The sequence below is a fragment of the Penaeus vannamei genome, chromosome 7, assembly GCF_042767895.1.
Source record: "Penaeus vannamei isolate JL-2024 chromosome 7, ASM4276789v1, whole genome shotgun sequence".
Taxonomy (NCBI): domain Eukaryota; kingdom Metazoa; phylum Arthropoda; class Malacostraca; order Decapoda; family Penaeidae; genus Penaeus; species Penaeus vannamei.
In genome coordinates, this window is record NC_091555.1 from 40,482,671 (window position 1) to 40,495,170 (window position 12,500).

The 12,500-nt window shown below is 41.9% G+C and overlaps 1 protein-coding gene across 1 annotated transcript in view; it reads right to left on the reverse strand.

Annotated features, from left to right (window-relative positions):
• Positions 1-12,500, reverse strand: part of Gclc (glutamate--cysteine ligase) — a 43,212-nt gene that overhangs the window by 30,447 nt on the left and 265 nt on the right. The window lies entirely within an intron of this gene.

The window sequence follows — 12,500 nt, forward strand, 5'->3', positions numbered from 1 at the left end:
AGGGAGGTGAGGAAGGGAGGGGGAGCGAGGGATAGAGAGGGAAGGGAGTGGAGGGAGGTGAGGAAGGGAGTGGAGGAAAAGAGAGAGAGAGAGAGAGAGAGAGAGATGAGAGAGAGAGAGAGCAAGACAGAGAGAGAGAGGGGGGGGGGGTAGCGAGAGAGAGAGAGAGAGAGAGAGAGAGAGAGAGAGATTTAAAAAAATATATCCTAATGAGCTTTCGTTTCCTTGGGTCTAACCACCTTTTCCCAAACCACTCATCTTCCCATTCTTACTTATCAGAATGTAAACAAAGCCGTCTCTAACACCCTTTAGTTCCTTGGTTGTAAACACTTGTCCACCTTTACTTACCCCGCGAGTAGACAAAGCTATTCTAATGCTCAAGATCCCCTGGAATGCAAAGTACCTGAAGATTGGATTGCCCTACCTACTACGATAACGGCAATATCCCGTTCTAATTCCCTGATAGATAGATATATAGGTAGATGAAAATAATGGATGTCCTACCTACTATGGTAATGGCAATACCCCGTTCTAATTCCCTGATAGATAGATAGATAGGTAGATAAAAATAATGGAATTCCTACCTACTATGGTAATGGCAATACCCCGTTCTAATTCCCTAATAGATAGATAGATAGGTAGATAAAAATAATGGAATTCCTACCTACTACGGTAATGGCAACACCCCGTTCTAATTCCCTGATAGATAGATAGATAGGTAGATAAAAATAATGGATGTCCTACCTACTACAGTAATGGCAACACCCCGTTCTAAATCCCTAATAGATAGATAGATAGAAAAAAAACTTGATGATCCTGTTACATGAAGATATAGCGCACTGACGTCAGGAGAGAGAGAAAAAAAAATCAGTATTCCGGTCACTTTTCCTCATCTTGTATTCTTGATTTTTTATTGTAGATGTGCGCATGAATTTATGAGCTCTCTCATTGATCAGTTTTGGCTGACCCGGTTTCATCTGGAATAACAACCAACGAAAAAATAAATATATAAGATCTCTCCTCATTTAACGGCGAGATTTAATGGCAGTTTCCTAACTAGATTTACTATCTTGCCCTGGCTTTATATCATGTTGTTTATTTTATGTGACCCGATCTCCGGAGGGTAGGCGTGACCTCGCGTGTAATGGCACCCCATTCAGTAAAACGACTGTCCTCTTATTGGCAACGTTGGGTATGACATGACCGATGAAGAAAGAAGCTGTTGTTGTCTTTTAATAGAGAGTGTTTTACTTTTTTGTTGTTGTTTTAAGTCTTCTCCCGTATTTGTAGATCTTTTGATTATATTATTTCTTTATGTTTTGTCTGTCTGTCTGTATTTTTTTGTCCGTCTGTCTGTTGTCTCTCTCTTTCTCCCTCTTTTCTCTTTCTTTCTTTCTTACTTAATTTCTCTCTCTCTCTCCCCTCCCCCCCCTCTCTCTCTCTTTACCTCTTCTCTCTCCTTCTCCTTCCCTCCTCCATTTCCCTCAAGAAATACCCGCCTATACCCTTCAAACGCGACACACTTCACCACCATCAAGGATTACCAAAACCACTTCTCTCTTAATCCTCCCACTCCCTCCTTCGGCACTAAAAACACTTCGCACTCTTGGCCTCTTCCACCCGTGACAGACAGCCTGGCACTCATGACAAATTTTGCGAACCAGAAACAGCCGGAGAGTGAAATTGAGAAGCTTCGGAGGCAGTGACCAATTTCTTGCTGCGACTCCAGATGGTCGTATGGTGTTCATGTGTGTATACATATATGCATGTATGTATACACATATATATAAACATACATATATGATAAATATATACATATGTGTGCGTGTGTGTGTGTGGTGGGGGGAGGGGGGATAAATAAATAGATAGAGATATATATAGAGATAAATATAAAACTATATCTATATATAAATCTTTCTCTCTCTCTCTCTCTCTCTCTCTCTCTCTCTCTCTCTCTCTCTATATATATATATATATATATATATATATATATATATATATATATGTATATGTATGTATAAATATATATATATATATATATATATATATATATATATATATATATGTATATGTATGTATAAATATATATATATATATATATATATATATATATATATATGTATATATATATATATATATATATATATATATATATATATATATGTACATTTACAATTACACACACATATATACACAATAAATACGTAAATACACACACATACATTCTTGTTTGACGTGTATCCTATTACTACAGCAAAGACGTCGAAATGGATCATGAGGAAAATGAGTCTATTTACAGCAGACCGCATGGCATGTGGCGTGGCGTGTGTCACTCGGGCACATGTAAGGATTTCCAACATGAAAAAAAAAAGAAAAAAAAAATCGACACATTCCTTCTTCCCCGGGAAAAGATCGTCATTTGTCGTAACAATTCCGGAAAATAATAAGTGTTTTCGCTCGTTCCGTCTGCCGGGAGGACGTGTGATTAAATCAATTAGTAAGAAACTTCATTAGTCTGTTGCAGCGGTCTCTCTCTTAATGGAACTGTAATTACCCGCGGCTTGAGATATATTTCACATTCATGCGTTATCATTTTAATGGACGAAAACACTTATGTGCATGTGTGTGTAATATATATACACCGTGAATTGTATTATATGAATGCCTTTGTTAGTTTGAATATTACTGGCATTTTTATAACTAAATCACTAAGCATTTTTCTGTTGCTCAAGTAATTCATAAATTATGCACATTATCCGATAGGAAGGCGGAAAAACACACACACGAATCGAATGGCAAAGCAAAATGGACAGAGGGAGAGGGAGAGAGAGAGAGAGAGAGAGAGAGAGAGAGAGAGAGAGAGAGAGAGAGAGAGAGAGAGAGAGAGAGAGAGAGAGAGAGAGAGAGAGAGAGAGAGATAATATAGTGGAGAAAGAGAAGAAAAAAAAACAAGCAGATGGAGAGGAAGAGGGATGGTCAGAGACAGAAAGACAACAGAGAAGAAAAAAAGGAACACACAAACACTCACACACACACGTAAAAAAACGGCAAGAGACGCTTACACAACACCGTCCCCGCAACACACAATGCACAAGACAAAACACCAATGACATGAACAGAACCGAATTCGACTTTCGCAGAACACTTTCCTCGAGACGGACTGATAACCCTCCCAAGGTTTGAGATTAGACAGAGATAGCCATTCCCCCTGGCTCTGTTTGCCTGTTACCTGACGATTTCTGGGAGGCACTGCTTACAACTCTCTCTTTCTTTCTCTCAAACTCTCTTTCTTTCTCTCTCTCTCAAACTCTCTTCTTTCTCTCTCTCTCTCTCAAACTCTCTTTCTCTCTCTCTCTCTCTCTCTCTCACTCTCTCTTTCTCTCACACTCTTTCTTTCTCTCTCTCTCTCTTAAACTACCTTTCTCTCTCTCTCAAACTCTCTTTCTTTCTCTCTCTCTGTTTTTTTTTTGTCTCATTAAACGTGTCAAAGTCAAAAAGTCTCTCTCTCTCTCTCTCTCTCTCTCTCTCTCTCTCTCTCTCTCTCTCTCTCTCTCTCTCTCTCTCTCTCTCTCCCGGATGATCTGCACGTGTCTGCTAAAAATACGAAGTTATCCACCCCTTCTCGCAGGTGTAGGATAAAAATAGGCCATTTCCTCTATGGTGTAAAATGCCTTCTCTCCCGTTGCTGGTTCTATTGCAGGATTCTACAAGCTACGTTTCAACGCACCTCTTCCCCTAAGGACGATGAATACCTACAGTGTCGTAAGTGTAAATAAATACAGCAGATTTGTAACCATGGCTACCCATAGCACAACAAAGGAAAGAAGTTAATGATACCAGACTGAGGATAAAAATAGGTACACGCATCTTCGCGGTAGGAGTAGTTCAATCAGGTCTATAATAACCGTATCCAAATTAGGAATTCCAGGGACATGTCACGTGCAGCAGGGGAATAAAATGACTTTTTTTTCTCGAAACTTTGGAGATGTATAAATGCACAAAACAGGTCTTTAAACTGAGTGACTCATTGTTTAAAACGAGTCCCGAGGATCGCACTTCTACTGGGACACACTTCTCGCCGACTTTTAAGATAAAAATAGACTTTTTCGCAATAACAATAAAAAGGGAAGTGAGAAAAAAACACCAATAAAAAAAAAGAAAAGGAAAAGAACAAACACATCGTTCATAAAGCCAACCCTCAGACGCTATCACATGCTATATCAAGGTTATCACAAAACGTAATCTTATCAAAACATCTAAGCACTAATCCTATAAATGTCCTCTTCTTCAGGCTTCCTCGCGCTGACCATCTCTTAGTTCTCTGATGTCCCTCTTCCCATCAACCCCCCACCCCCCTCGCTACGACGATATACAATCAATAATTCAGTTAATGATAGAATTTACTAGGAAATGCACTGTCATAATGCAAAGGTCACATATTCCGATACAAAGAGTTAAATAAGTCCAGGACGCTGACCACCTCTCAATTCCCTTATGTCCCTCTGGCCTTCCCATCAACCCCCCCCCCCCTCGCTACCACGATATACAATCAATAATTCAGTTAATGATAGAATTTTCTAGGAAAAGCAATGCCATAATGCAAAGGTCACATATTCCAAAATTCCAAATACAAAGACGTTGACCATCTCTCAATTCCCTTATGTCCCTCTACCCCCCCCCCCCTTACTACTACGATATACAATCAATAATTCAATTAATGATAGAATTTACTAGGAAAAGCAATGCCATAATGCAAAGGTCACCTATTCCGATACAAAGATTTAAATACGACGTTGACCACCTCTCAGTTCCCTTATGTCCCTCTTCCCATCACCTCCCTTCCTCGCTACCACGATATACAATCAATAATTCAATTAATGATAAAATTTACTAGGAAAAGCAATGGCATAAAGCAAGTGTCACTTATTCCATATACAAAGACGTTGACCACCTCTTGATTCCCAAGTTAATGATAAAATTTACTAGGAAAAGCAATGGCATAAAGCAAGTGTCACTTATTCCATATACAAAGACGTTGACCATCTCTCAATTCCCTTATGTCCCTCTACCCCCCCCCCCCCACCCCTCACTACTATATTATACAATCAATAATTCAGTTAATGGCAGAATTAACTATGAAATGCAATATCATAATGCAAAGGTCACGTATTCCGATACAAAGATTTAAATACGACGTTGACCACCTCTCAGTTCCCTTATGTCCCTCTTCCCATCACCTCCCTTCCTCGCTACGACGATATACAATCAATAATTAAATTAATGCCAGAATTTACTAGGAAAAGCAATGCCATAACGCAAAGGTCGGCTCTATCGATACGACGAGTTAAATACGTCCACGGCCCGGCAATTATGCAAATTTAACCCTCATGACACCGGCACATCAAGGACAAGAGATATTCAATTGATTCGGGGATGTGGCAGAGCAATGCAATATTCGTCACAAGGCAATACATAGGTATACATAGGTGTATATTTACACATTTAAGCGTTCACGTTCGCGGATACGTATGAATACACATAAGAGTACATGTGTGTGTTTGTACGTGTATATATGTATGTATATTTCTACGGAAGTGTATATATGTGTATTTGTACGTATGTGTATATACGTGTTTTTGTACGTATGTGTATATGCACGTATGTGTATATACGTGAATTTGTACGTATGTCTATGTGTATGTGTATTTGTACGTATGTGTATACGAATACATGTTCGTGTACGTTCGAATATACGTGTACATGTGTGAATTTAAGAGAACAAATCTCTCCTTTTGATCTAGAATTCTTGGACGTAAGGAAAAAGTTTATCTTCCCGCGCGAGACATTTAAACTTTTGAGCAATTGAGTTTCTCGACTCCGTATTTCACCGCCTCCTCTCGCCGCTCCTCTCTCGCCTTGACGATGCTCCCCGTATGTTACCAAGCACTTGCATGCATATCACCCAGACTTCAATCTCTGTCTCTTTTTTATCTAAAGTATTCTTATCTCCCGTTTTCTCCGCTCGTGTCTCTTGCTTCGCTTTTTTTGGTTTTGTTTTCCTTCGTTGCTATCTTTTTTCTGTTCTTACTCTCGTAATGTTTATGTAACTGTTCTCCCCCCCCCCTCCTCTCTCTCTCTCTTTCTCTCTCCATTTAATATTATACACCCAAGCTTCTCTAACGTCACACAAGACAAGCCTAAATCCTAAAATTACAAGGAAGAGAGAGAGAGAGAGAGAGAGAGAGAGAGAGAGAGAGAGAGAGAGAGAGAGAGAGAGAGGGAGGGAGGGAGATAGAGAGAAAGAAAGAAAGAAAGAGAGACAGAGAAAGAAAGAAAGAAAGAAAGAGAGAGAGAGAGAGAGACATTTATATTAACCTACCACCCACCGTCAACACTGACCGACTCAATTTTATGCGCGCCTTTACCCCCTTTTACGAAAGAAGGAAAACTCCAGATAAGGTCATCCCTTCTCGGGGCATCAGATAAGAACCCTCCTCCTTGTCACAGGTCGTTGCATAATTCCTGCGAGCCTTGTTCTCAGAAGGCTAGTCCTACGCAATCAGGGCTACGGGGGCATTACTCTCTCTCTCTCTCTCCCTAACTCCCTCCTTCCTCTCTCTTTCTCTTTCACACTCTCCCTAACTCCCTCCTTCCCCCTTCTCTCTCTTCCTAACTCCCTCCTATCTCTCTCTCTCTCTCTCTCTCTCCCGAACTCCCTCCTTCCTCTCTCTCTCTCTTCCTAACTCCCTCCTTCCTCTCTCTCTTATTCACTCACTCTCATTCTCACTCCCCCCGCCTCTCTCTCTCTCTCTCCATCTCCCTAACTCCCTCCCTCCTCTCTCTCTCTCTCCCTCGTTCACTCACTTCTCTCACTCCCTAACTCCCACTCTCTCTCTCCCCTCCCTCCCTCGCTCTCTTTTTCACTAACTATTCCCCCTCTTCTCCTCTCTCTCTCTCTTTCCAACCTCCCTCCTCTCTCTCTCTCTCTCTCTCTCTCTCTACTCTCTATCTCTCCCCACTCTCTCCCTCCCTTCCTCGCTCTCTTTTCTAACTTTCTCCCCCATCCCTCTCTCTCTCTCTCTCTGCCAGTCTAAATATTTATTTCGTCTATCTATACATCTTTCTCTTTCTTTATATAATTCTCTCCCATTCTCGAACTTTCTTTTTTGTGTTTTTCCCTCTTTTCTTCATTGTTTTATAATTATATTCATAATTGTTTCAGCGGTTATTATCATTATCATCATCATCACTGTTATTATCGTTATCTCCATAAATATAACATATCCTCATTATTACGATATCTTAATCATCAAATTTCATATCACCATTAACATCAATACCCTAACCATTATCATTAACACTATCACCATCATTAGCACCATAATTAACTTTATCATTATCATCTTCATATCAAAAATCATTATCACCTCTTTTCAAAATTTGCCATTCTTCTATTTTCAATAAATATCAATTCAGGCGGACTTGGCGAATATGAAGCGTTGATATCAAAACTAATTTGCATATAGATTAAACAGAAATCAATCAATGGCCCCAAAAAATGCGAAGGAAAATTGAAATAAAACACAAAGGCAATAATAATGGTAATGTTATCAAGCAAATGAATAGACAAATTTATGGTGATGGTGGTGATGGTAACAGTGATGGTGACGGTGGTGGTGATAGTGATAGTGACGGTGGTGGTGATGGTAACAGTGATGGTGATGGTGACGGTGGTGGTGGTGGTGGTGATGGTGATGGTGACGGTGGTGGTGATGGTAACAGTAATAGTGTCAGTGGTGGAGATAGTGACGGTAGTGGTGATGGTATCGGTGGTGGTGGTGATGGTGACGGTGGTGGTGGTGATGGTGACGGTGGTGGTGGTGATGGTGACGGTGGTGGTGGTGATGGTGACGGTGGTGGTGATGGTGATAGTGACGGTGGTGATGGTAACAGTGATGGTGGTGATGGTAACAGTAATAGTGTCGGTGGTGGTGATGGTAACAGTAATAGTGTCGGTGGTGGTGATAGTGACGGTAGTGGTGATGGTATCGGTGGTGGTGATGGTGACGGTGGTGGTGGTGGTGATGGTGATAGTGACGGTGGTGATGGTAACAGTGATGGTGGTGATGGTAACAGTAATAGTGTCGGTGGTGGTGATAGTGACGGTGGTGGTGATGGTAACAGTGACGGTGGTGGTGATGGTAACAGTGACGGTGGTGGTGGTGACAGTGACGGTGGTGGTGATGGTAACAGTGACGGTGGTGGTGATGGTGATAGTGATGGTGGTGGTGATGGTAACAGTAATAGTGTCGGTGGTGGTGATAGTGACGGTAGTGGTGATGGTATCGGTGGTGGTGATGGTGATAGTGACGGTGGTGATGGTAACAGTGATGGTGGTGATAGTGACGGTGGTGATGGTAACAGTGATGGTGATGGTAACAGTGATGGTGACGGTGATAGTGACGGTGGTGGTGATGGTGATGGCTGTGGTGGTAATGACACTGATGATGGCACAATAATGAAGATGATGAATAATGATAATGATAAAGAATGAAGATTATAATGATAATGACGATGATAATAAGGAATGGTGATAATGACGATGATGATAAAGAATGATGATAAAAACAATAAAGACAACAATAAATAAGGTCATGATAATGATCCAACTCAGACCACAGACGATGATATTGATAAAAATGATAATGACAACCATAACAATAATACCAGCTGCACCAAAAGAAAAACAACAAATATAACACAACAAAAAACAACAAAAACAACAGAAATATCAAACTACACGATAAAAATCCTTCTTGAATTACACTCCATTCATCCTGCTCACTGTCAACACACTTCTGACACTATTATTAGACTAGCAACACCCACCCTCCTGATAGGCCTATATAGCCTTACCACACTCATGCTGTGTATCAACTTCCTTCCGATTAGCCTTCTCTTCCTTTCTCTCTCTCTTTCTTTCCCCCCTCTCTCTCTCTTTCTCCCTACTTTCCCCCTCGTGTCTTCTGTCCTAATGTGAATGTTCCTCTTCTTTCTTTTCTCTCTATCCGCCCTTTTATTCATTCCTTCTCCCCTTCCTTCATTTCATGCCGTAACACCATTCACTATCTTCATCATTTCCTTCCTTCCCCTACTTCTGCCTCCATTCCGTTATTCCCCTCCCCTCTCCCTCTCCCCCAACACCCCCTTACCCAACTCCTAAACCCTCCCTCCCTCTCCCTCTTCCCCCCCCCCCTTCTTCCCTTCCGCTTAACATCTCCACTCCATCCCCAACTCCCCCTCTCCCCCCATTACCCCAAAGCGTAATCCCTCCACTTCTCCCCTCCTTTTCCTCACCTCCCATCCCTCCCTCTTCTCCCAACTTATTTTTTCTCTCTCTTCTATCGCTCCCTCCCCCCTTCCCTCTTCTTCTCCTCTTCTCTATCCCTCTCTTCACCCTTTCCTCTTCTGCCCCTCCCCTCTATCCATCCCTTCCCCTTTCCCTCTTCTGCCCCTCCCCTCTATCCCTCCCTTCCCCCTTCCCTCTTCTGCCCCTCCCTTCCCCCTTCCCTCTTCTGCCCCTCCCTTCCTCCTTCCCTCTTCTTCTCTCTTTTATCCCTCCCTTCCCCCTTTCTCTTCTCCCCCTCCCTCCTTCCCATCCTCTCCTTCCCCTTCCCTCCCTCCCTCCCTCCCTCCCTATCCTCCCCAACCCGCCTTAATCCCCAACTGCTGACCGGAAATGCCATCCTTGTCTTTAGTGAGGTTTAAGTTTCAAAAGCTGTCGACCTAAGCGCTAAAAAGGGGGTTTATTTTTGGGTCTCGGTTACTACAGAGGCAGTGCAAGTGACCCAGGCAGCCCCGGGCACGCCTCTGGGGTTTTGTAACACAGGTATGGTGTGTTGTTTGTCTTCTCGTTATCCAAAAAAAAGTGAGATTTCCTCATTTGTTTACTTTGTTTTTTGGGTTGGTTGTCCTTATCTGTTTATCTCTCGGGTTGGTTGTCCTTATCTGTTTATCTCTCTCTCTCTCTCTCTCTCTCTCTCTCTCTCTCTCTCTCTCTCTCTCTCTCCCCCTCCCTCCTATCCGTTCGTTTGTCTTTGTACCCAATTGCTTATGCACTCATTCATCTACATCTCTGTGCACACACACGCTAAATCAACTATTTATCTATTAGTTTATTTATCTACTTAGTTCTTGAAATAATTATTCATCCACTAGCCCATTCACTGACTCATTTACAAGTCTATTTTTTCACTCACAATGATATCAATGACGGTGATGGTGGTGATGATAATGATAAAGATTATTATTAATGATGCTAATGATAATATAACAATAATAATATAACAGTAAAATAGCAGTCGCATTGATGAAGAAGAGGAGAATGTTGCAATAATATTAACATCTTGGTGATGATAATAACAACGATATTGATATTAATGTGATATTGCAAGTTGCTCTCAAATTGTCCCAACAGCATCAACTACAACAAAACTAAATAAAATGAATTGAACCATTTAAACCCAAATCACGAATCAGACCCCCCCCCCCCCATCAATGCACTGTATAAAAAGTAAACAACATTAAAATATACAGTGACCAACATTCTTCCTCACAACGACAGTCATCCTGGGGCTAACTCAAACTCGCTTCTTCATTAACATACTCATCCTTCTTGCCCCTCCTCCTCCTCCCTTCCCCCTCCCCGTTACCCTCTCCTTCAACCCCATCCAACCCCCTCCCCCTTTTACTCCTCTCTCCCAGGCATCCTCCCCCTGTCCCCTCCCTTCTTACGCTCACTCCTCTAGCACCCTACCTCACCCCCCCCCCCCCTCCTTTAGCCTCCCTGCTCCCCTCCTACCTTCCCCCAACACCCACTGCCCTCCTCCACTTCCACCAGTCCCCTCCCCCTCTCTCTATCTGCTGCCCCCAAGTTGCTAGTCAGCGTTACAATTTTCTACACATCATCACACTGGCCAATTCAACCAAGAAAAAATCCGACAGGGTAAACACTGGGAGTGTGTACAGGGCTGCTTATGTTTGTTTGTTTTTATTGTCTGTGAATTTTAAACTACTTGTCCGCTGTTTGTGATTATGACGGTACTTGTCTGTTGTCATTATAGTTTTTTAGTAGGATGTGGAATCTAATCATATCTAATATAAATGTATATTCTCCATGCATACCTGGTTACAGTATGTGACATTAAATGGCATTCGTTGTACGCTACCAAGGGAATCATTACATGGAAAGGTTTTACCGTTATAGTTATTTTTGGGTTTTGTTTACCCGTTTCATGTAAACAGTAGCATACATATTTATATACCCTCAGACTTATAGACAGTGAGACTTCCTTAATATAAGAAACTGGTCAATACTTTTTTTCCTTATAATAGACATGCTAAATACCAATCAATACCTGATTTTCAAAAACAGTTCAACTACGATCTTGAACAAAACAGAACTGGCACACAAATATAAACATAAGATGGAAATGACACGGACATCTACGAATAATTAAACCGGACACAATCCCTAACGATTTTGTGCACTGCGTCCAGGCAGATCATGGTAGGCAGGCGCATGACAGTGACACCATCTGCCGCATGTCTCCGGGCCCAGCTGCCAGTTGGTCTCTCGAGAGCAAAGGGGAGAGAGAGAAAGAGAAAAAAAAGTTCACATGCTGTAACATTCAAGCTGCAATATGACGTCACAGTGTAATGTTCGCACACACGCACTTTGTCGTTTAACAGCCGCTCGGGAAAACGTCTTCTCAGCTCGGCATCCACTTTTGTTTCTCTCGCCAGCGACTTATTCTCGGTTCGAAGCCGTGGTTGTCTCAGTCCCTGCCTCAACACGCACACACACACACGTACGGACATCTATCAAACACATACGCAGGCACAAGCACTAACGCAGACACGCTAGTAAAAGGGAGGTTTCCCGAAAGCCTAACAATAGACATCTGGCACTCACGTCTTGCTAAGTAGTGTCTGTGCAATCGCTGTGTTGACGCGAACTCCTCAACTTAGGCAGCTTCTAGGATTCCATGTTGATCTCTAGCTTGCTAACAAATAAATCCCGAATTATACGCCATATTTACAATCCATTTAGAATATATCAGGACTACATCAAACTGCGTGAATCATCTTAAAAATAGAAAAAAATATATCTCCCGGCATTTCGGCATAGCGGGTGCCGGGCATACAAGGCAATATTTAATTGAAACACGATGAAGTGTTATGAAGACATTAATGCAAATGACGCAAATAAAATACACGAGCATAATTTCCGCAGATGACATCAAGGCCAGCGCCTAGGCCTACATACTTAACGAGTGCAATGTCAAGTCGTATTTTTAGCTTAGAAAACCGTATGTCTTACGCATGGCCATCACGTGTGTCTGAGCCTTGAGAGGGCACTAGACGCAAACGTAACACGTGCCAAGAACAAGTGTGATGAACACTGAAAATCACAGTGCAATGGCTGTAACTACCAAAAT